General features: G+C 42.1%; 1 protein-coding gene across 2 annotated transcripts in view; it reads right to left on the reverse strand.

Annotated features, from left to right (window-relative positions):
- LOC120533272 (gastrula zinc finger protein XlCGF57.1-like) overlaps positions 1 to 22319 on the reverse strand; it is a 42613-nt gene that overhangs the window by 14543 nt on the left and 5751 nt on the right. Inside the window, exon 2 of one of the 2 annotated variants that reach the window (XM_039760081.1) lies at positions 3776 to 3887. The exons of the other annotated variant lie outside the window; for it this stretch is intronic. The gene's annotated coding sequence lies outside the window, so the exon portion shown is untranslated. The remainder of the gene's footprint in view (positions 1 to 3775; positions 3888 to 22319) is intronic. 2 annotated transcript variants of the gene reach the window in all.

Here is a 22319-nt window from a genome sequence, read left to right on the forward strand (position 1 = left end):
TCCTACTCAGGAGCCTATGGACTGTTCTTTGGGAAAGGGAGAGAGGTACTGTGCTATAATCAACCCGTTGTCTTTTCCTTATACCGGAGTAGTAATATTAAATGGTTATAATGTCACCGCGATGTTTGATTCCGGGAGTAACATCTCTATTGTTGCTCGCCATTATGTTTTACCGCAACAATGGCTGCCTAATAGGATCAGTATAAAATGCATTCATAGGGAGACCCGTTACTATAAACCCGCCTTGTGTATCATCTCGGTGGACCACGTCATGAAAAACACAGTCGTGGCTGTGACGTCGGACCCACCTTACCCAGTGATATTAGGGCGGGACTGACCTGATAATAACTGCGGTAAAAACACTGTTACTCCGTTATTAAAAGAGGGATTGGTTATGGATATTGATAATCCGACTGCTTCCACACTGTGTATTAGTTCATTTAATCCCAGTAAAGTTACTTTAAATGACGGAGAAGAAGGTCCCTCAGGCTCTGCGAGAGGCACTCCACCTCCCGAAGGACCTGAAGACTGTAGCTCCGCCCCTTGAGGTCGCCCACGATCCTATTTTTGAATTGGCTTCGCAATTTAAATTTACACCTCCTTGTTTTAAAAGGGAGCAATGGAACGATGTTTCCTTGAAATTTGCAAGAAGTGCGGTTGTTTCAGTAAACTGACATAACTCCGTAGATCCTACACCACGAATGCCCTACTTTGTAATAAAGAATGATTTATTATATTGCGTGGCGGAACATGACGGTGAAAAAAAGCACTCAGTTGCTAATACCAGGCACGTATCGTCGTCAAGTGTGTTAATTAGCTCATGCTCATTTACTCGGAGCCCATTTGGGGACCGAAAAAACATTAGAACGTATTAAGTTCAGATTTTATTGGCCTGGAATAAATGAGGAGGTCCAAAGTTTCTGTACTTCGTGTCCGGAATGTCAGATTCATCAGATTCCTAGGAGGTACCGTGCTCCGCTTATTCCTCTACCCCTGATTGATATCCCGTTTGAAGGGGTCGGGCTCGATCTCGTAGGTCCTCTGGAGCCCTCCCTACGTGGTCATAAATATATATTAGTTATGGTTGATTATGCCACACGAGTTCCTGAAGCGGTTCCCTTGCGCTCTGCAACTTCTAAAGCAGTGTTTCTCAAACTCGGTCCTGGGGACCCCAGGTGGCTGCAGGTTTTTGTCCCAACCAGAGTTCTAATCCGTGACAACACCTGATCGCACTGATCTCATTTAATTAGCTGTTTTTTTTTTCTTTTATTCGACATTCAGAAAAGCATAGCAGCGTGATTTTTACATTTATAAGACATTTATAAATATTTCTGCTTTTGCTATAGTTTTAAATGCTTTCTTTTGTTGATTTCATTATATTTTATCCTTTCTCTGTGCAGTTTTTCCCCATTCATTGTATCTTTATAATGACAATTTAAAACGAGCAGGGGGGTATTCCAGAAAGCTTGGTTAACTTACCATTTGGTAAATCATAACCTCTGGGTTGATTTACCCCAAACCCACATACCATGAGTATGTCGGTTCCAAAACACCTGAGAAGAGTAAGTTCAATCAACCTCCTACTGGTTACCCAGAGTTAATGCGCGTGCACCGTGCATACATAAAGACGTTTTCAATGGATCGCCGATTTCACGAGTCCAAATGGAAGATCAATGAGAAAAAAAGCGAGCGGCATATTTCACAGAGGTGGAGTTGGAGGTGTTAATGCAGGCGTTTGAAGAATTCAAGCCTATCATAATGAAAAAAAGTAATACGGCTGCATCGGCTAAAGAAAGAGAGTTGGCTTGGCAAAAAATAACGGACAGAGTAAATGCGTGAGTGTATTAAATTGCAAAATTGACATCGCCTCCCTTTTGTTATACTGTAAAATAATGAAACACCCCTTCCGCACCCTTTTCACTGTTCAATCACTTTGAATGCATTCACTTTTCCTGCCATTCATTTCTTTAGGTTAAAATAACAATGTGTATTGACTAGGAATATATGGTTTCTTATTTAATAAGGTGTAATCCGTCTGGATGCAGAAGAACTTTGAGGCAAGTCAAAATGAAACATAAAAACATACTGCAAAAAGGTAATAGTTGATTACACGATCACTGAACTATTGATTAAACACGATTTAGTATATTCTGTCTGTCATGTAGCTAATAAAAAGCAAGCTGAAGCCCGTCTAACTGGCGGGGGCCCACCACCACCTCCCCTCACCCCATCTGAGGAGCTGGCTCTGTCCCTTAATAAAGGGACAGTGGTTGCTGGCATTCCAGAGGGCACTTCGTCACACACACCATGCACCACAAGTAGCATGGTAAGTTTACCACTATGATTTGTTTTCATTATATGACTTAATAAATTACTATCTCTGTCACTTAAAGGCTTCTTCAACATGCTTAATGTTTTTATGCAGGCTGACTTTATTGAACTGCATATGCTGTGTAGGCTACTGTGTGCTTAGTTGTATTACTGTGACATGTTTTTTCCTGCATTTTTGGTTTTCTTTGATAATATTGAGAATTTAATGGGTTGTATTTTCCTATAGATACTGATAGAGGGATTGTATTATTGGACCCTACAGAAAGGACACAGTCTGTCACAGCTGTAAGTGTTTTGTTGTCAGGTACCTTTAGTTGCTTTTAGATATTTTTTTTCTTTTTGCCAGATAATGTATACTTGCATATTTCCTCTATAGGTTGAAGATGACGATGAAGAGTCCACATCTGCTGTGACAGAAGTGGACAATGCTGGTGGATCCACTGAGGTATGATGCATACCATTATAATGCATGCCCCCTTTTTACATTAGAGTAACAAACTGTCATTGTCCTTTCACAGTACATACCTGGGGATTTGCCCACAGATGACGGTCCTTCAACCTCAATGCACGATCTAAGCAGTGTAAGAATTTATGTGCATTTGTCCATATGTTAATGTTATTGTCTGACAGAATCTCATTCATTTAATTATTTTTGGCTTCCTAGTTGCCAGCAAAGGAGCTGTATAAGGTCCATCTTCAAAAACAAATAAGAAACAGTGACATGGAGATGGACCTTATACAGCTTCAAATGGAGGCGAAAAGGCTATCCATAAAAAAAGCAAAATTAGAAATAGAATTACTGGAGCATCACCTTAAGGTGAGAACTTGTGTGATTATTAATCTGTTGCATGTTAAATGTGTGTGTGTGTGTGTGTATATATATATATATATATATATATATATATATATATATATATATATATTATATAACACATTTTATTTCACTTTCATTGTTTTTCAGGAAATGAACCACACCGCAGACCAGTGCACACAATTTAATAAAAGTAATTCTGAGAAATCCTGTCTCTCAAAAGTCTTCCATCTCTGTTGTATGGAAAAATCTGTAGGGGTTCCTCTGGGCCATCTTCTTCAATACAAGGAGGGTGGCTCTCTCCTCTTATAGTGGCAATGTTGTGAAGCACAACACAAGCCACTATGATGTCGCATGCCCTCTCTGGACTGACCCGAGCCCACGAGACACTGAAACCTAGACTTGAGGATCCCTATGGTCATCTCCACCTTGGCCCGTGTTCGGCTGTGAGCCAGGTTAAAGCGTGTCTGTGGTCCAGGATCAGGTTCAGGGTAGGGTGTCATTAAGCAGGGCAGACAAGGGTATCCTCTGTCCCCCAGCAAGTAACCATTGTACTGTCCTGTAATGATTCAAGTGTACAACACAAATATAGTGCAAAGGAAAAAAAACAATATTTCATAAAGCGAAACATACCCTGCTGAAATGTCTGGCATAATGATGACTCATGGAAAATTCTGGCATCGTGCACAGATCCTGGCCATTTTGCCTCAACATTAGTAATAATGTGGGTTGCCTCACATATTACCTGTGGTTGAAAAGAGGAAAACTGTAATGAGTTTACTGATTTTAACAAGGCAAAAAATTAAGGACACAAAATCCAGTTCTTACCTGCACATTGATACTATGAATAGATTTCCTATTAACATAGTCTCCCTCATTCATTGAAGGAGCTTTAATAGGAATGCGGGTGCCGTCAATGCACCCAATTACATTTGGAAACCCTGAAATAGAAAGTCATATAGGGAAGTATCAAGTGTGTGTGCAGGATGAATACATCTATAGATATAAATAGTATGACTACATATTAAATATGCGTCATGAATTTTACTACAAAGGACAAACCTGCCACTCTGTGGAATTCCTCTTTAATTACACGCAGAGGTTTATGGCCAGGGAACTGTACAAACGTGTGTAAGAAGTGTTTCAGTGCCAGACATACTGTGCGAACGGCTCTACACACAGTTGCCTTTCCCACATGCTCTGCATCGCCCACATTATACAAAAAATGACCTGAGGCAAAAAACCGAAGTGCTATGCACGGAATGTTTTCTGTGCTAAGCGCAGACCCGCGGTTTGTGACATGTGCAATATGCGGTGCCAAGAGATGGGTCAAGTAAATTAACGATTCTTTTGAAAACCGATAACGCTCTTTTAAAAAATCATTTGGAAATGAAAAGACATCAATACGCGGTCTTATTACTCTCTCCCGGCGGACAAAACCTCGGATAATTTGTGCTTCCACGTCCACAGGATCGTCATCAAAAGGGCACGCCATGCTCAGTAACCTTCTGAAACAAACTTACCCTGGAACATAACCTGCTCGGTGGCAGGTTATCTTCAGAGAGTAAGCTGCTATGGTTACATACATACCCAGAAAGTTACCTCCGTTTTTGGAACCGAAAGTTGAGGTTATCCACTAACTTACCCTTAAGCTTACCCGGGTATGTCACATAACCTGCTTTCTGGAATACCCCCCCAGATCAGACACGCTGGCAAACACTGAATTGTGAAAGACTGCAACTACTTTAGCGTAAACAATGGATTAATTAAACAATTAGAACACCTAGAAAAGTAGAATGAAAATCAAGATGAAAATACTGTTAAAAAGAAAAAATATACATTATTCCTATATAACTGCTTGATACATTTTATTTATTTTTTTAGCAAACTTAGTTTTCTAATTACTATATTGTTCCCTAAACACAGAACGTGGGAAATATCAGTTCACTTAATTAGCCCAGGAATTCAATTAAAAACGGAAGCTGGTTGGAACAAAAACCTGCAGTGACAGGGGGTCCCCAGGACCGACGTTGAGAACCCCTGTTCTAAAGTAATCGCACAAGAAATAGTAGGGATATTGGCTCGTGTTGGGATTCCCAAAGAGGTATAAACAGACCAAGGAACTCCTTTCATGTTGGAGACGTTCAGGGAGGTTGCTAGCTTACTGCAAATTAACCATCTGAAAACAACAGTCTACCATCCACAAACTGATGGTGATGGATTGGTAGAACGTTTTAATCAAACACTTAAACAGATGTTACGCAAGGTAGTTGGCGAGGACGGCACAAACTGGGATCAGTTACTACCCCTCGTGCTGTTTGCCTTTCAAAGTCCCTCAGACCTCAACGGGCTTTTCTCCTTTTGAACTCCTGTATGGAAGACAACCCAGAGGTCTATTGGATATGCTAAAAGAAGGCTGGGAAGAGGAGGTCCTCCCATCCTCTAATATTTTGGAATATATTGCACAGTTACACGATAGATTATTTAAAATTAGACCAGTGCTCAAAGGCTCAAGCAGTACAAGTGTGATATTATAATAGAAACATCACCCTCCGGGAGTTCCACCCAGGGGATCATGTTATGGTGCTCATCCCATTCTAAATTATTGGCACATTAGCAGGGGCCATATGAAATTAAGGAACGAAAAGGACTCGTCGATTTTTAGTTAAACAACCTAATTGTAGACCGTGTGAGCGTGTTTATCACATCAATTTGCTGTAACCATGGAAGGATAGAGAGGCGGAGCCTCCCTCCGGTCAGCCACGCTCCCTTTTCATGGAATATCAACCCCTTAATTTCGGATCCAATTTGTCCTGGAAACGACAAGAGCTAGAAACTGCTATCTTGTCCATCCCGAGAGTAATAAGCGAGCAACCAGGTCTCACTGCATTGATTGAACATGATATTATCATTGACCCAGGGGTGATTGTCCAGGAACGCCCATACAGACTTCTGGAGGCAAAGAAGGCAGAAGTGCAATTGGAAATTAGACGGATGCTGGACATGGGCATTATTGAGGAAAGTTATAGGCCATGGTCTAGATCAGGGGTCTTCAATCACGGTCCTGGAGGGCCGCAGTGGCTGCAGGTTTTTGTTCCTACCCAATTGCTTAATCGGAAGCACTTATTGCTCAAGTAACACTTCTGCTTCACTTTATGGCCTCACTTGTTAAGATTTTGAACCCTTATTGCTTATTTTAGTCTTAGAACAGCTGTAGTCTTGCTTTTTAATTGCTCCTAATTAGCAAAAACATGCAAGTGACAATAGAGAGCAACATTTCTCCATTTAGCTTGTTTCCATTTACCCCTGTGTGTATTTATCATGCACCACTGGGTTTAATTAAATACTTGGAAGGAAAGTGAAGAGAAAAAAGTGAAGGACTGAGAATTACTAATCCATTTTAGCCATCATATATTTGATTGATATCCTTAGAAAGAGGAAGAAAATCAAGGATATGAGAATGACCTGACATGGCAGAGTTAAAGCACTAACAAGCCATGAAATGAAATTATTGGCAAGAATTGCTTTCTAATTAAGCAACGGGGTTAGAACAAAAACCTGCTGCCACTGTGGTCCTCCAGGAGTGTGATTGAGGACCCCTGGTCTAGTTGAATTATCTTAGTTCATAAGCCTGACAGGTCATGGAGGTTCTGCAATGACTTCCGTCAACTCAATCAGGTTTCCAAGTTTGACGCTTATCCCATTCCTCGCATGGATGATCTCCTCGAGAGGTTGGGGAATGCACGCTTCCTAACTACTCTTGATATGACGAAGGGGTACTGGCAAATTCCCTTAATTGTCTCTGCTAAAGAAAAAAATGCCTTTAGTACACCAGTGGACACTGGCAGTACCGGGTCCTTCCCTTTGGTTTGCACGGGGCACCAGCGACTTTTCAGCGTCTTGTGGAGACACTGTTACGGCCCCACATTTCCTACAGTGCCGCCTACCTGGATGACGTTATCTATTCCTGCACATGGGAGGATCATGTAGACTAGGTGATGGCCGTTCTTTCCACACTAGCTCAAGCTGGGCTGAGAATCGATCCAAAGGAATGTTTTTTTGGGTTGAATGAAGCCAAGTATTTAGGCTATCTAGTGGGTGGGGTTCGGTTCAGCCCCAGTGTTCTAAGATTGATGCCATTACTAAATGGCCCCGTCTAATTACTAAGAGGCAGGTACAGTCTTTCTTGGGATTAGCGAGCTACTATTGTCATTTTGTTCCTCGTTTCTCTGAGAAGGTGAGGCCTCTGTCTAATTTAACAAAGAAAAGGGCTCCCCTTAAAGTGTTGTGGGATGCTCCTATTGAAGCCGCATTTTGTGACTTGAAATTGGCCCTTATGTCAGCACCTGTATTGAAATCTTCTAACCTATCTTATCCCTTTATTCTCCAGACCGATGCATCGGACAGAGGATTGGGTGCCATGTTGAGCCAATGCATCGACGGTAGTGAACACCCCATGATGTACCTCAGCCGAAAACTGTTGGATAGGGAGACCAGGTATGCGGTGGTGGAACGGGAGGCTTTGGCTATTAAGTGGGCTGTGATCTAACTTCGTTACTACCCATTGGGGTGGGAATTTACTCTGGTGATGGACCATGCCGCCTTACAGTGGATGGCCCTGAATCGGGAGTCTAATCCACGTGTCTCACTAGGTGGTTTTTGGAGTTTCAACCTTTTTAAGTTCAAGGTCACTTTTCGTCAAGGTTCTCCTCAAGCCAACGCCGATGCTCTCTCCAGGATCCACGACCTCTCGGTTCTGGTCACCCGCCCCGATGGGTCTGGGCTGGGGGTGGGGGATTGAGGGGTCATGTCACACATGTGCACTTAGGAGGCAGTCAACAAGCCCAGAGGTGAGTGATTTATCATCTGATGGGGGGTTGTAATTGTGGTAATAATGCCTCTCTCTCTACTCTTATAGAACCAAGGAAGAAAAATAATCTACTCACACCATCAACCAATCCCACCCAGGAAAACGATTCCACAACAATACCCACTTCTGGTCTTATTCTGAACACATCACTTCCGTCCAGCCTGAATGACGTTGCTTCCTGTCCATCGCTGATGACGTCACTTCCGTCCAGCCCGAATGATGTCACTTCCGGTCTCATCGATGACGTCACTTCCTGCCACATCTCCGACGGCCATTTTACCTACTGTATAAAAGCCATCCATTTTGATAACCTGTTGTCGAATGTCTGATTGAATTTGAATCTATTTTGACCATTTATTGCATCCAAGCAATATACGGGGCAATTTCCCAATACTTTATATTTTGTTTGTGATCTTATTTCATCACAATACACATACATACTGTACATATGTTTTGATAATTTCTGTTAAGTGTGTTATATAAGCAATCAGTCTGTTTATAGTGCCAACCATAATAGTGAGGATAATGTAAATAGTAAGGTGGTAACATTTAATACTAAAGTGAGAGCTGCTGTTGACATAGTTGCACCTGAAAAGACAGTGAAAAAATCCTCTAGCATTGTTATACCATGGAAGACCCAAAGAGTGTCTGATTTAAAGAGAACATGCCGTAGAGCTGAGCGTCAATGGAGGAAGACTAAACTTACTATCCACCACGAAATATTAAAAGTCAAAATAACAGAATACAATAACACTGTCTGTCTTGAGAGGCTGCTATTTCTCCAAGATTATAAATAACAATGCTAGTAATCCCAGTCTTATTTTCTACAATTGATCGCCTACTAAACCCAGGTAGCTCAAAGGAATGCCTCCTAAGTGCTTCCAGTAAAACCTGCGAGGCTATCGCTGTATTTTTCAATCAAAAAATTAATGATATTAGAAATAACATAGTATATCCCTCCAACACTAAGGATCCTCCTAAACCCCAACATCCTGTTATAAACAAATTAAACTCTTTCACTAGGATAGATTTACCTGATTTACAAAAAATAATATCTCAATTAAAACCCTCCACCTGTCCTTGACCCAATACCAACAAATTTTTCAAAGAAGTATCAGGCGTGCTAATTGATAATGTTCTGACATAGTAAATTCGTCATTAGATACGGGGGTCTTCCCAGACTGTCTTAAGACTGCTGTAGTTAAACCCCTTCTTAAGAAACATAATCTTGACCCTCGCTCTTGAAAATTTTAGACCCATCTCTAACCTGCCTTTCTTAAGTAAAGTTCTGGAGAAGGCAGTCATTATGCAGTTAAATGACCACCTCAATAAACATGCTATTCTTGATAAATTTCAGTCGGGTTTTAGAACAAATCACAGCACAGAAACTGCACTCGTTAAAGTAGTAAATGATTTTAGTGAATGCAGACAGAGGCCGTTTATCTGTTCTCATCCTCTTAGATCTGAGTGCTGCATTTGACACCATTGATCATAATATTCTTAGAAATCATCTTAGTCAATGGGTGGGCCTCTCTGGCAGGGTCTTAAATTGGTTTGAATCCTACCTGACAGGGAGAAAATATTTTGTTAGTTGTGGGAATTACAACTCGAAGACACATGATATCCAATATGGTGTTCCACAAGGCTCTATCCTGGGTCCGCTGTTATTCTCAATCTACATGCTTCCGTTAGGTCAGATTATCTCAGGGCACAATGTGAGCTACCACAGCTATGCTGATGACACACAGCTGTACTTATCAATAGCACCTGATGACCCGATTCTCTTGATTCACTAACACAATGTCTGACTTGTATCTCAGAATGGATGAATAGTAACTTTCTCAAGTTAAATAAAGAGAAAACTGAAATCTTAGTGATTGGCAATAATGGATACAATGAGGCTATTAGAAATAAACTGGATACATTAGGATTAAAAGTCAAGATGGAGGTAAAAAGCTTAGGGGTAATTGTTGACTGTAATCTGAATTTTAAATCGCATATTAATCAGATCACTAGGACAGCATTTTTTCACTTAAGAAACATAGCAAAAGTTATATCACTGAAAGATGCTGAGAAATTAATTCACGCTTTTGTTTTCAGTCGACTAGATTACTGTAATGCACTCCTTTCAGGACTACCCAAAAAAGATATAAATCGTTTGCAACGAGTGCAGAATGCAGCTGCTAGAATCCTAACTAGGAAAAGAAAATCCGAACACATTTCTCCAGTTTTGATGTCACTACACTGGTTACCTGTGTCATTCAGGATTGACTTTAAAATTCTGACACGTTATATTCCAAATCGTAACCTCAGATCCTCAAATGAGTGTCTCCTTAGAATTCCAAAAGCTAAACTTAAAAGAAGTGGTGAGGCGGCCTTATGCTGCTATGCACCTAAAATCTGGAATAGCCTGCCAATAGGAATTCGCCAGGATGATACAGTGGAGCACTTTAAAACACTGCTGAAAACACATTATTTTAACATGGCCTTCTCATAACTTCAGTTTAATTTAATCCTGATACTCTGTATATTCAATTCATCATAATAACTATTCATGGTGGCTCTAAAATCCGTACTGAACCCTACTCTCTTTTCTGTTTCTTTTTCCGGTTTCTTTGTGGTGGTGGCCTGCGCCACCTCCACCTACTCAAAGCTTCATGATGCTCCAACAATGATGGATGGATTAAAAGCCAGAAGTCTATGTGACCATCATCATCATCAAGTCCTTCCATGAGAACCCTAAATCCAAAGAGGACTGTTTCACTTATGTTAGGTAGAATGCCCAGAGGGGACTGGGTGGTCTCATGGTCTGGAATCCCTGCAGATTTTATTTTTTTCTCCAGCAGTTTTTTGTTTTTGTTTTTTCTGTCCACTCTGGCCATTGGACCTTACTCTTATTCGATGTTAATTAATGTTGACTTATTTTATTTTCTTATTGTGTCTTTTATTTTTGTATTCTTTATTATGTAAAGCACTTTGAGCTACTGTTTGTATGAAAATGTGCTATATAAATATATGTTGTTGTTTTATATATATATATATATATATATATATATATAAATATATATATAAATATATATATATATATATATATATATATATATATTATGTTATATATATATGTATAATCTTTAAGCCAGTATGGTAATTGCAGGGCTGCTCACCTTCTACCTCAGTGCGGTTTGCTAACACTGTGATGGAGACTGATGTATCCTCCCCCTACCCGAATAGTGAAATATGCCATTTAGTGAACTGACGGCATATGCTCAGCACAAAAGTTAAGGGTGTGTGGATCCTGTACTGAGATTTTAGATTAAGGATCAATGTGCCTTATTATTAGTTTCAGAGTTATTAAAAGCTTATGCTTGCAGCAGCTTTAGTAGCCAAAATTGATTTTAGCATGAGGGTCCTGTCTTTTGCAGTACGTTCCTGTCTCTTCAATTGTTATGTTTCAAGCCTCAGTGAACCAAGGACATGGTCTTCTCTGAGAGAAAAACAGACATTTTTTGTTATGAGAACACGGCTGCTGTGGCCTTTCAGTCAGTCATGGCTGTCCATCATTCTGAGGATGACGCTATCCAGACTAAACAAGCTCACACATACAGGGGCATTTAAATTTATATATGAAGACTTTTCAGTTCCTTAAGTGATTAATTAAAGCAAAGTGTATTGTACTAGCTGGCTTCTAGCTGTATAAGAGTTTAAAAGTTGATTATTACAGTCTTGTGTTTTTTCCCCTCTCTTGACCAGATGCCCATTAATTAGCTCAAGTCCGCCTGCTTCCACTACTAGCAGCGCAGCCTCGGCGCAGGCAAATAATCTAGGTGATAGTATGAGGCTGCATGCAGTAGTGTGGCTGTCCACTTTTGCAGATTTTCACGTTAGCATGTTTACATGTTTTAGACAGCATTAAAGTCTATATGTCAATGCTACTTCTTGAAATAATAACTAATCAAGCTACAGCAAAATGTATCATACCAGCTGGCCTTACTATGCAAGAGTTAATGTTTAAAGGCTTATATTTTTCTTTCTGCCAAGCAGTTAGGAAGCACTATGTTTGTCTGCTCAAGGTCATCCGCAGCCTGGCCCTTCTCAGTAAAGCTACGCGCTGTAGTTACCAGCACAACAGCCTAGGATTTTAGCCATAATGGATGCTGGTGCAACAAGCAATTTTTTAATGGAGTAGTTCAGTTTCTCATTTGAGGGTCCTCCAGACTCTAATTTAGTGACGAGAATTGATTAACTGTAGGAGCACCCCTTTTCTTTGAGTACTGGCCAGGCTCAAATGGAGGGAAGATCTTTAATAAGTTTAATAAAAAAAAAAAAAAAAAGAAAAAATAAGTAAAATGGAAGGAGACATTCTTTACAACAGTAAGGAAGTTAAAGATTAGCAGTGGTTTCCAGTCCAGGTAGTGTTCCATGCTAAGATATGCCATAAAAAATAGGGGGTTTACTAACATAAAGGTAGACTGTGTTTTTTCTAAACAGTCAACACTCTGGAAAAGATGCAAGAAACATTTGGAAGATATCAGAGAAAGAGTGTGCAAGATCAACTGGCTTTGGCAGGAGGTTATGGGGAGAAGAAATCAATGTTATTAAACACAAATACATTTAGAGTATTTTCTTAGTTCAACATTCTGTGAAGATTAACTGATAAAGGTTCAGATTCTCCATTTTTAATATGGCTGGGAACGCTCTAACTTCCTTCTTCTTCTTTCGGCTGCTCCCATTAGGGGTTGCCAATTGCGGATCTTCTTCTTCCATGTCTTTCTGTCCTCGTCATCTTGTTCTGTTACACCCATCACCTGCATGTCTTCTCTCACCACATCCATAAACCTTCTCTTAGGCCTTCCTCTTCCCTGGCAGCTCTATCCTTAACATCCTTCTCCCAATATACCCCTCATCTCTCCTCTGCACATGTCCAAACCAACACAATCTCGCCTCTCTGACTTTGTCTCCCATCCGTCCAACTTGAGCTGACCCTCTAATGTCCTCATTTCTAATCCTGTCCATCCTCGTCACACCCAATGCAAATCTTAGCATCTTTAACTCTGCCACCTCCACCTCTGTCTCCTGCTTTCTGGTCAGTGCCACCTTCTTCAACCCATATAACCTGGCTGGTCTCACTACCGTCCTGTAGACCTTCCCTACCACTTTTGCTGATATCCATCTGTCACAAATTACTCCTGACATTCTTCTTCACCCATTCCTCCCTGCCTGCATTCTCTTTTTCACCTCTCTTCCACAATCCCCATTACTCTGTACTGTTGATCCCAAGTATTTAAACTCATCCTACCTTAGCCAACTGTACTCCCTGCATCCTCACCATTCCACTGACCTCCCTCTCATTTACACACATGTATTCTGTCTTGGTGGTCCTACTGACCTTCATTCCTCTCCTCTCTAAAGCATATCTCCACCTCTCCAGGGTCTCCTCTAACTTCCTAGAGGATATTTAAAAAAAAAAATTTTGTAATACAAGACACTTTGATAGATTGATTTCTTTTCTCATCCCCTTCTTGTGTTACAAGTACCTTACATATTTTAAATATCATACACAATAAAATGATGTATGACTACAAAGCTGATGAAAGGTTCACTTTTATAATTTGATGCTTTAATGAAACAATCTAGACATTTTTGTTAAGATTCTAAAGGCTTAGGTAGAAATGTATATGGTACTTTAATCAGTAAAATCTATCTATTATAATAAAAAAATCTTGGATCGAGACGTGATCATCTCGGCAAGTCACTTTGAAGTCCCGCGAGACAAGGAAGTGAGATAAAAGGACAGCTGCTGTACAGGCTTTTAAATTATCGACACGCAGCCCAACAAGCAGAACACGCAGCTTGGTAGCAGCAGCAGCAAGCCAGCACCCGATCCGTCTGCATCTCCTTAGTGTGCGTTCAGCCACAACCTTTCACAAAGTGAGCGGCAGAGATGCGAAGTGGCTAGCGTGAAGCGTGCCCCCGGTGGGGTGGGCAAGCAAAGCGAGCAGGGGGATTTACCCCCTAGTAATTAGTAAAGAAAGAAAAAATAAATACTACTTAAGATATATGTAAAGGAAGGTAACACTTTATATTAAGTGTCCATAATTACACTGTAACTACTATGTAATTACCTGTATAAGTACAGTGTAACTATGAGTTATTACTCCGTACTTACTGTTGTAATAAGAAGAGACTTGAGGCATGGCAAGGTTTGGGTCAGCCACCCGTTTAATCCGGTTTCCTGGCTGCAAAAGCAATTGATTCATCAGAGTCAAGTTTACAAAACGGAGTCCAAAACAGAACTGCCTCCCAGAGCAAAGGCAGGAGGCTTTATAGGACAGAGGGCGGAATTGATGTTGTCCTCTGTGCCGGAACCGGAAGTGATGCCGTCCTCGGGCCCGGGGCTGGAAGTGATGTCATCCTCGGGGCCGGGACCGGAGGTGATGTCGTCCTCGGGGCCGGGACCTGAAGTGATGTGTCCCGCTTCGAGGTGGCGGCTCCTGGTGGGATTTCCCGGGAAAGACCTGTAGAGAACTCAGAAAGAGCGTTAGCGTACCCCGCCCCCCCCGGGTAGATGTATAATCAGTCCTCTCTAAGCCCTTCAGCTGCCTCCCATATACATGTGTGTGACAAGACTCCCCCCTCAGCCCAGACCCGTCGGATCGGGCGTCCTGCACCGAGAGGTCGTGGGCCCGGGAGAGGGCATCGGCGTTGGCATGAGCGAAAACTTGTACTGCTGCAGGTCAAGAAACCACCTCGTGACCCGTGGATTCTACTCCCTGTGAAGGGCCATCCACTTCACAGGTGCATGATCCATCACCAGAGTGAACACGCGACCCAAGAGGTAGTACCGCAGCTGAGTCACCGCCCATTTGATCGCCAGAGCTTCCTTCTCCACCGCCGCATACCTGGTCTCCCGGTCCAACAGTTTCCGGCTCAGGTACATTATGGGGTGTTCAACACCGTCGACGCTTTGGCTCAACACGGCTCCCAAGCCTGTGTCCGAAGCGTCCGTCAAGTCGGTCAAGGGCGCCGCTCTCTCGGAGAAGCGAGGCACAAACCGGTGGTAGTACCCAGCCAAACCGAGAAAGGATTGGACCTGCCGCTTGGTCTGCGAACGGGGCCAGGTCAGTATGGCTTGTAACTTGGAACACTGTGGCCTCACAGTACCCCGGCCCACTAGGTAGCCCAAATATTTGGCTTCTCTAAATCCGAAGAAACATTTCTTGTGGTTGATTTGAAGCCCCGCCTCCCCCAATGTCCTCAATACTGCTGTGACGTGCTGTAGGTGTTCCTTCCATGTGCTGGAATAGATGATGACGTCATCCAGATAGGCAGCACAAAACGAGTTATGGGGTCGGAGCACTTTGTCCACCAGACGCTGAAAAGTCACAGGCACCCCGTGTATCCCGAATGGAAGGACACGATACTGCCAGTGTCCGCTAGGAGTGCTAAATGCGTTTTTTTCCTTCGCGGACTCCGTTAAAGGAACCTGCCAGTACCCCTTTGTCATGTCAGGTGTGGTTAGGAATTTGGCTGGTCCCAGTCTCTCGAGGAGGTCGTCCACGCGAGGCATGGGATAAGCATCAAACCAGGAAACCTGGTTAAGCCGACGGAAGTCATTGCAAAACCTCCAACTGCCGTCGGGCTTAGCAATCAAGACGATGGGGCTGGACCAGGGACTACTACTCTCCTCGATCACTCCTAGTTCCAGCATTCACTTGATTTCCAGTTCCACCTCCGCTTTCTTTGCCTCCGGGAGTCTGTAGGGCCGCTCTCGGACGATCACCCCCGGGTCAGTCAGTATGTCATGCGCAATCAGAGAGGTCCGACCGGGCTGTTCACTCACCACCTCTGGGATGGAGCAGATAGCTGCTTCGAGCTCCTGCCTCTGTCTGGGAGATAGCTGCTCGCCGAAATTAAGGGAACGGGGCTGACCGGAGGAGGGATCGGGGTCCCTCTCCTTCCATGGTTTCAGCAGGTTTACATGATACACCCGCTTGCTTGGTCGATGATTAGGTTGTTTCACCAAATAGTCGACCAAACCCTTCCTCTTCTTAATTTCGTAAGGGCCCAGCCAATGTGCGAGCAACTTGGAGTGAGAAGTAGGCACCAACACCATGACGCGATCCCCCGGACGGAACTCCTGGAGAGTCATGCCACGGTCATAAAGGCGGGCCTGTGCTGCTTGCGCCTCCTCCATATGACTTTTAAGAATGGGTCTAATTGTATCAAATCTATTGCGCAATTGGGCAATATACTCCAGAATATTTGTTGAGGTTAGTGCCTCTCCTTCCCAGCCCTCTTTTAAAATATCTAATATACCCCGGGGCTGTCTTCCGTACAATAATTTAAACAGAGAGAAGCCCATAGAGGCTTGGGGAACTTCACAGTAGGCAAAGAGGACGAGGGGGAGGAGTTGGTCCCAATTCCTCCCATCCTTGCTGACCACCTTACGTAACATCTGTTTGAGAGTTTGGTTAAATCTCTCCACTAACCCATCGGTTTGAGGATGATACACCGAGGTCTTTAAATGCTTTATCTTCAGTAACTTGGCAGTCTCCTTGAACGTTTTCGAGGTAAAAGGCGTCCCTTGGTCCGTCAGGACTTCTCTAGGAACTTACATAGTTACATTGTATCTGTACTTTCAAAATGTAATAAAAACATTAGGGTATGTAACAACAACTATGTAACAGATGTTCCATGGTCTGGGCAATTTTAATGGAGAATTGCAGTGATAACTCCATAGGTTTGATATTTTAAGATCTTTTTTAAATGGTGAAAACACCTTTAACACACACTCAATGTAAAGTGTTACCTAAAGGAACTTTAAGCTTTAGATGGGATGGCAGGTTACTAGGTGTTGATAAATGGATTTCAAGATCATTTTTGCTGATCTAAGTCAGTCAGTCAGTCAGTCATTTATTATCCATCCATTATCCAAGCCGCTATATCCTACCACAGGGTCACGGGGGTCTACTGGAGCCAATCCCAGCCAACACAGGGCGCAAGGCAGGAAACAAACCCTAGGCTGGGCACCAGTCCACCACAGGGCACACACACACACCAAGCATGCACTAGGGACAATTTAGGATTGCCAATGCACCTAGCCTGTATGTCTTTGGACTGTGGGAGGAAACTGGAGCACCCGGAAGAAACCCACGCAGACACGGGGACAACATGCAAACCCGGGTCTCCTAACTGCGAGGCAGCAGCGCTACCACTATGCCACCATGCCGCCCTGCTGATCTAAGTGAACTTTGGAATAATTTAAGAGACTTTGAGTGAGAAGCAATTAAAATATTTTATACCATTTACCTTGTTAATCTTAGATATGGTCAAATATAAATTTCTTGCATTAGAGGAAAAAATGTTTTTAAGGCTGTACATATTTGAACAATGTCTTATAATTAGAGAAATGTGGGGTGTGACTTTTTTTTTTTACCTCATCTCTAAAAATAACTAAAAATTTCTTTCTTGACTTCTGCTTGCTATGTTGACTGAGAGATGTTCTCTGGAGGACACTGGTATATACTGTATTGTCATCCATATAGGGGAAGGGTACATGGAGACAAATTTGTATTTCAGTATAATTGGCTGAAATATTCTTGCATTTTACAGGAATCTCCACAGAACATGGCTCTTTAACTAATAACTTCCATAACAATCAACCTTCTCTTTTCTTTTGTTTGTTTTCTATTCCTGAAAATACAGTGCATCTGGAAAGTATTCACATTGCAACACTTTTTCCACATTTTGTTATGTTACAGCCTTATTCCAAAATGGATTAAATTCATTTTTTTCCTCAGAATTCTACACACAACACCCCATGATGACAACGTGAAAAAAGTTTACTTGAGGTTTTTGCAAATTTATTAAAAATAAAAAAACTGAGAAATCACATGTACATAAGTATTCACAGCCTTTGCCATGAAGCTCCAAATTGAGCTCAGGTGCATCCTGTTTCCCTGATCATCCTTGAGATGTTTCTGCAGCTTCACTGGAGTCCACCTGTGGTAAATTCAGTTGATTGGACGTGATTTGAAAAGGCACAAACCTGTCTATAGAAGGTCCCACAGTTGACAGTTCATGTCAGAGCACAAACCAAGCATGAAGTCAAAAGAAATTGTCTGTAGACCTCCGAGACAGGATTGTCTCGAGGCACAAATCTGGGGAAGGTTACAGAAACATTTCTGCTGCTTTGAAGGTCCCAATGAGCACAGTGGCCTCCATCATCCGTAAGTTCAAAACCACCAGGACTCTTCCTAGATCTGGCCGGCCATCTAAACTGAGCGATCGGGGGAAAAGGGCCTTAGTTAGGGAGTTGACCAATAACCCGATGGTCACTCTGTCAGAGCTCCAGAGGTCGTTTGTGGAGAGAGGAGAACCTTCCAGAAGGACAACCATCTCTGCAGCAATCCACCAATCAGGCCTGTATGGTAGAGTGGCCAGACGGAAGCCACTCCTTAGTAAAAGGCACATGGCAGCCCACCTGGAGTTTGCTGAAAGGCACCTGAAGGACTCTCAGACCATGAGAAACAAAATTCTCTGGTCTGATGAGACAAAGATTGAACTCTTTGGTGTGAATGCCAGGCGTCACATTTGGAGGAAACCAGGCGTCACTCATCACCAGGCCAATACCATCCCTACAGTGAAGCATGGTGGTGGCAGCATCATGCTGTGGGGATGTTTTTCAGCAGCAGGAACTGGGAGACTAGTCAGGATAAAGGGAAAGATGACTGCAGCAATGTACAGAGACATCCTGGATGAAAACCTGCTCCAGAGCGCTCTTGACCTCAGACTGGGGCGACGGTTCATCTTTCAGCAGGACAACGACCCTAAGCACACAGCCAAGATATCAAAGGAGTGGCTTCAGGACAACTCTGTGAATGTCCTTGAGTGGCCCAGCCAGAGCCCAGACTTGAACCTGATTGAACATCTCTGGAGAGATCTTAAAATGGCTGTGCACCGACGCTTCCCATCCAACCTGATGGAGCTTGAGAGGTGCAGCAAAGAGGAATGGGCGAAACTGGCCAAGGATAGGTGTGCCAAGCTTGTGGCATCAAATTCAAAAAGACTTGAGGCTGTAATTGCTGCCAAAGGTGCATCGACAAAGTATTGAGTAAAGGCTGTGAATACTTATGTACATGGGATTTCTCAGTTTTTTTGTTTTTAATAAATTTGCAAAAACCTCAAGTAAACTTTTTTCACGTTGTCATTATGGGGTGTTGTGTGTAGAATTCTGAGGAAAAAAATGAATTTAATCCATTTTGGAATAAGGCTGTAACATAACAAAATGTGGAAAAAGTGATGCGCTGTGAATACTTTCTGGATGCACTGTATATATATTCTCTGTGAGAGGATTGTGGCATTCGGCTCTTGAGATGTTATATTAATGGGATCGGTGACAGGGTTTCTACTGCCTGATATGCTTTTCCTCCACATTTCCTCTTAAATTAATATGATACTGTAATGGCAAAACTGACAAGTGTCAATCTGGGGACTGTTATAGTAAATTTTAATTTTTGAAGCCATTTTTCAGTTATGTGCTGATAATCTAAATACTATGAGATCAATTTTTGTAAAGATTTATTATTGAGTACTTTTCCTTTCATATATATTAAGATTGCTTTTATTTTTGTAATGATTTACTTGTTATGATAAGTTTTCAATTGAGTGGAATTTGCAAAAAGCAGTCAAACAGTATACAGTTATAAGTATTCATTCTTGAATATAAATAACCAAATTGAGAGGAAACCTCAGCATTGTGCTCATCACCTTTATAATTCATTTTGATCATTAAAAGCAAATTGGCCAGACACAAGCACAGACTCGATTGAAATGACCATCCGTTTTACCGCTAGCAATACTTCTGATAAGGGGGACCCCCAACAAAGTAGGTCTGACACCTTATGAGACATTATTGATGGGATCCGTAAGTAGTTACCAACGAACAACTGCAATGCTGACTAATATTAAGTGAAAATTTTTAAATCTTTACACCTGTTATTTTTTCCTAGTAAATCGTAGATGGCAGCTTTTGAAGTTGAACCAGGAGATTGGGCTGTGATTAAAGGTCTGCAGACAAACCAATCATCCGACTCCAAGGAGAAACCACCCATACCAGAGGGGGCGTCAAGTCGTGGATCAGGCCATCAACCAGTGGACTACTGGAGAACGTGCTTACATTTCAGTCAAAGGCATCCCAGGTCCCTGATGCTAACAACTCAACTGAGCTGGTAACGGCTGACACCAAAAGATCATTGTGGGTCGTGATTTGCAGAAGGCATCCATCTACCTGTGACCAAGAGTTCTAGACCTTGTCTCTTTTGCTTTGGGGTATTGGACCCCAAAACCTGCTTAAATCCTCACCAGAGAGAAATTTTGTCACACTTTTACTCTGCAGGGCTCGATGTTCTTTGCCGGAGCCCACTTTAACTGGCCACAGTCCGTCCAGTTGCTTGACAACTAAATACTTGAATTCTTCCTCCTCTTTTCTGCAGCCGCGTCTTTCACAGAGGATTTGAGCCATGGAGTTATGGAAGGTAGAGAAGGAAAAGCTAATTATCTGCAAGCATTGCAAGGCAAATTAACCCTTTTCATAAGAAACGTATTAATTGAATATTTGTATTAATGGAAATACTGCATGATTATTATGAATTGAAAGTGGTTTGGGTTTAACCGGTATAGCAATTGGGATAATATAATTAAACAGTTTAAAAAAATGTGATTAGCATACCATGGTCAGCACCTGGTGTATAAGCAAATGTCTAAGAGTAAATATTATTAGAGACTAGGGGGCTCTGCCCCCTGCTCGCTTCGCTCGCCCACCCCCGGGTTTCCCGGATATACAATTTAAAGAGCTTGTTATTTGCATGGGAATTGTTACATATGTATTATTTTCCCTTTTACTTTAAGACTTTTGTAAAAACAAAATTTGGAATTAACTTTTCATCAATATCGCGTTATATTTTGCTTCCACGTTTGGACTTACATCGTGACGACACAACGTATAACTGGCCTGGGAGTGAATATCGTTTCTTTCTCTCTAATAAATGAGACGACTTTTTTCGAATGTTTGTCCATGCTCTTTCTTCTTCGCTTAGTTGTTGATATGTCATCAAGAACGTATAGAATTATTATCCTGATAAAATTTATAAGAGCTGAGAGCGCAGGACTCGACTGAGGTTAGATGACTGTAGTCTTGTTTGAAATAGTTGTAAGTAGGGCATGATTTGAAAGAATCTCATGTTAAAAGTCTCCGTCTCACAGGACTTCATACCATGCCAACGTTTTTGGAATCTTTTCATTCTCGCTGGCAACATGAATTAGATGATCTAGAAGTCTCTGACTTAAATTTTAAATCCGAACAATATATCCAATCTCTTTCCGCTGTTGTGAAGGAAGGTGGGGAGGGATGCGTTTGGATCATCTGCTGGCTTGCTGCTGCTGCTACCGAGCTGCGTGTTTTGCTTGTTGCGCTGTGTGTTGATCATTTAAAAGCCTGTACAGCAGCAGTCCTTTCGTCTCGTGGGGCGTCAAATTGTCTCCTGAGAAGATCACGTCTTGTTGATTTTTTTTTTATAATAGACAGAAGTATTTGTAACTGCCCATTGACTCCAAGTATGAGAAAATAAATTACCTTTAAAGACTAATGATTTATGTAATCTGGAGTTAACCAAAATCTAATCCAACACAGCATAAAATGTCTGGAACCTGACATTTGCACGATAGACATATGCACGCTGACAAAATATCGTCGATTAAAACGTGCCGACAAAAATCTCGAAAGTTTCATTAAATATGGATTACTAATCTAAAGCATATATAATAATGTTTATTTTAGAAGTCAATATTATGAGACGCGGCATGCCATCAGCACGGCACACAGATAGTCCTTAACATCACGCCCTGCATATGTAGGAAGAATTGCAGCAAGGGCATCCCACTCTCTTGGCCTCTCTCGCGATTTTGTTGTGGCGATTTTGTCGGTGCGCATTTGTCGAAAACCAGTTAGCGGGTTTGTCGGCGCTCATTTGTCCGTCACGGTTTTGTCGGGGCGCATATATCTATCGCGCTTTTGTCGGTGAATCTAAAATGTCTATTGGGATTGCGTTAAGTGACTCTCATCACAGTGGCATTCCAGCGTTACACATCCCCAGAGCTTAACCCAACTCCAAAGCCCACAAGGCAGACTGGACAAAAACAGCAAACAAGCAGATAACTCTAACGACCCCATCCGCCATCTGTAACCAGATATGGCCCTTAAACAAATGCTGGGATGAGGGGCAATGGCTTCAAGTTTGGAATGGCAGT

The sequence above is a fragment of the Polypterus senegalus genome, chromosome 8, assembly GCF_016835505.1.
Source record: "Polypterus senegalus isolate Bchr_013 chromosome 8, ASM1683550v1, whole genome shotgun sequence".
NCBI lineage: Eukaryota > Metazoa > Chordata > Cladistia > Polypteriformes > Polypteridae > Polypterus > Polypterus senegalus.